Source organism: Prionailurus viverrinus, chromosome D4 (genome assembly GCF_022837055.1).
Source record: "Prionailurus viverrinus isolate Anna chromosome D4, UM_Priviv_1.0, whole genome shotgun sequence".
Classification (NCBI taxonomy): Eukaryota; Metazoa; Chordata; class Mammalia; order Carnivora; family Felidae; genus Prionailurus; species Prionailurus viverrinus.
This window is the reverse complement of record NC_062573.1, coordinates 48,348,051-48,351,978: the sequence shown is the minus strand read 5'-3', so window position 1 is coordinate 48,351,978 and position 3,928 is coordinate 48,348,051.

Sequence of the window (3,928 nt, the reverse complement as noted above, 5' to 3'; positions counted from 1 at the left end):
GTAGCTTCACCGGCTTGCCTCTTCTACCCCTGGCTTCACAAGCCTTGATCTAAACCGAATGCTCTTCTTACAGATGAGAAAATCCAAATGAGGTTCGGAGAGATAAAGGGGCTTGGTTAAGGCTACTAAGCTAATCAGCAGCCACGCTGGCATTGTAGAAGAGGCCCCTGAACTCTAAACAAGGCTCTTTTATTAATGTTTATTTCAGAGCATGTGGGCCAGCAGGGTTCTGAGCATCAGCAGGATAACCTCACCGGAACTACTGTGACCGCAGCACCTTTATAGACTTTAGAGAAAAGTCCCAGGTTAGCCACTCGCCACCTTTTATGCTCCAGGTCACAATTACCATCTGATGTCCACAAGCCTGAACCCCCATAAATCTTGGCCGTACTCACAGGGTTCTTTTTCTCATTGAAAAGAAAATATCAGAATGCAAGTGAGGGAAGCTGATCACTTTATAGAGATAACGTCAAATCTGCTCTCATTGATAATGTAAGATTAAAAAGTAAAATACCTCATAATATGCCTATAAGACATATCTCACAAAGGTGTGATGTTGTACCAATACCCTAGTAGACAACCACTCTTCTAGAAAATATAAAACCCCCGTATCTGTACAGAGACTGTATTTTCTGAATGTTAAATCAGGACACGAGGTATAACAAGAACTTTTTTTTTTTTTTTAATGAATTTAAGGTTTGGGCAAGTTTTAGAAAAGTTTTTAAAAATGAATCATTGTTAGCTATGGTTTAATGAGTGGGCTTTGTGGGAAATAATAAAAAGGTATACCATGTAAGAATTCATGATGTCTATGCCCATGAGGGCAGTTCTTAGAAATTCACTCAGAAATAGGATTGGATTACAGTGACTGCCATGTTGTCATTGCTGTTTGTGTCCTGTGCACTTGGCACTTGCTTGTAGTGCTTTGTTCTTCAGACAAGACATCCACTCTCTAGGTTCTTCTCTCAAATGGACATCAATGCATGTCTCCCACGTACAACGTCACAGAGTCAAACTGGTAAATAATTGAGAAGTTCATACATTATGTACGTGTTGAGTCTATAGTTACTCTCTTGGCAGGCACAGGAGAGGCCCATATCCAATCAGGCTCAAGACTCATTCACAGAAGTGATCTTATTTGACCCTTCTTCTGGCCAAAGCACCCTCTTAACCGAGCAGGGTGGGCACACTACTGTCCATTTAGGGGGCCAGACTCTGTATGCTAGGTTTCCTTGTGGTCCAGGTATACAGTCTTCTTCTACAGTATTTTAAATGGCTCCCGACACATTGGATCTTCTCCTTTGCTGTGACCAAGAGCAGCACCTTAATTCAGCAAGGTCTCCCCTAGGACAATGGTTTTCCCCAACCTTAGGTTAAAATGAGTGTCGTAACAAATGACAATAATTATTACATACTTAGGTCTACCTATGGCTCTGCTCTGTGCTCAGTATGTCATATATTATCTCAGCCCTTTTAAACATGAGGAGCCTGAGGCTCAGAGAGGTTAAGTAGCTGTGAAAGGTCACGGTGTTCCTAATCCGGGTCTTTCTAATTCCAAAGCCCATGGCCAAAGCTGACCAGTACGTGCGGCAAAGACATAGTGCAAGGTTGTAATCACCCAGGTGAGTGTGGCCCCTTTATAGGAGTTGCCTTGGAAAGCTTTGAGAGTATTCCTTAAAGCGTTTTTATTACTCTTCTTTTGAAATTCCCTTTAGAACTTCAGGCAACATTCTTTGAAATATTATCGATGGGATAGATCTTCTTCCTTTGAATGTGGATTTGAGTTTTGGATATAGCTATGATTCATTCAGCACCCTGTGGTGATTAAAGACCTTATCAAGCTGGGTAAACCAGTTTGGGTCACAAACAAGGCATGACAGAATGTAACAAGATTATTTGCAATCTCCAGCATTTCTGAAGGAATGGAATAGAGGAGTGGAAGGGAAGAGACTTGGATTTAGAGGCACCACGGTTCGGGGTACAAATCCTGACTTAATCACCCGGGAGCTATGTGATTCTGGGAAAGGCATGTAATGATTCTTAGCCACGGTAGCCTTACCTCCAAAAAGAGCATGCCAATCTACAATACTTGCTTCAATGTTGTTTGGGGATCAAAAAATACCGCACGTCAAAATATGTCGGAATGTGTCTGAAATGCAGCCTTTCTCAAGAACTATTTCCTGAATCGGATTATCAGGTTACTTGTCTCTGTCCTTGTCCTTCAAATGTGATGAGAGGTGGTAAGCAAGACTTAATGTGGTCTGCGACGATGACCAGACCTCAGGACCCCTGTCAGTGCCACTGGTCCTGGCAATAGAGCAGGTATATTTACCATTACAGATGAAAAACCAGAAGGGAAGTCCCTAGTTTCCCGATGCTAAGGGACATGGATTTGAAGGAGGATGGGGTGTAGTTTGCAGTTTGCGGGAGGCAGTTTCTATCTCAAGCTTACTCCTAGACTCTCTCTAGAACAGTAGGAAACCTGAGAGCAGCTTCAGCAAGGGCCCCTTATGAACTGCCTGCCCTATGGCAGGTTCTGGCTCAAGGTGGGACATGGGATACCGCTCCTGTCCTCAACAACAGTATCCAAAGGGCTGCTTTAGTGACAGGCATGGGATGATGCTACTCAAATTATAAGAATTGGGAACACCTCAGAACCCATTGACACAAACAGTGTTATTCATCTATTGACTGAGATGTTGTAACTCTTCAGGCAACAAATAAGCCTGCTATGTCCAGGAGGTGCCCAGTGAACAAAACAAACAATAGTCTAGCATAGAGGAAAGAGAGACAGGGAGAAGAAAAGACTGGAATAGCTGACAGAAATAGAAGCCTTGTGTAGTGTTGTTCTGAATTCGTAGGCCTGCCAGGCTTCTTTGTGAGGTCAGAAGGATGATTTGAGAATTCTAGAAAATTCGCAGAGAGGTGTTCATCAAAAGATGGAAAAGAGGAGTGCCCAAGCTTTTTGCAACATACGGTAAATCAGGGATAGCTATCTATTGAAAATAGAGGATGGGGGGGCGGCCTCAGTGGCTCAGTTGGCTAAGCGTCCAACTCTTGGTTTCAGCTCAGGTCATGATCTTGTGGTTTGTGGGTTCAAGCTCTGCATCAGGCTTCCTGATAACCACAGGGCTTGCTTGGAATTTTCTCTCTCCCTCTCTCTCTTCGGTCCTCCCCTGCTTGTATGTGTGAGTGTATGTTCTCTCTCTCTCTCTCTCCCTCAAAAATAAATGAATAAACTTAAAAAAAAAAAAACGAAAATAGGGGAAGGGAGCAGCCTCTGAGGAACTCTGTAGAGCTTTGGTCAACTGATCTAGAGCTCTTCTACTCTATCTTCTGCAGCGCCCTAAAGTACAGGTACAATATTGTTTCCATTTTACAGATGAGAAAACTAGAGTACAGGGAACTAAATAACTTACCCAAGGTCAATAGCTCCCAAGTGTCAGCAGCAGGATTTGAACCTAGGTAGTGTGGCTCCAGACTCTTGGCTCTTAACCACCTTCATGCAAACTTTCTCTTCTCCTCTGCATGCCCATCCCCAATAAAGTAGCTTGGCCCAACCGTGAAATCTCTCTTCCTTCCTGTAGGGCTCGTTCTAGGCCCCACATCTCCCTATCAGGGAGCCATAAGTGTGGGCAACCTTAGCACAAGACTTAGTCGCTAAGGAGAAAGGAAGTACTTCCGAAGCCTTGGCCTGATTCTTTAGATCCGCCAAAGGTGAGATCCAGTGACTACCCCTACCTCTCTTCCTGTGCTTTAAAAAAAAAAAAAAATCAAAAAATTATTGTCCAATCGTACAATGGAACATTATATAGCAACAAAAAGAACACACTTCTCCATAGCATGCGTGTAGAAAAGTGCACATCTTAAGTGTATAGCTAAACAATTTTCCCATGTCACCACCATCCGCATTTAGAAATGGAAAATT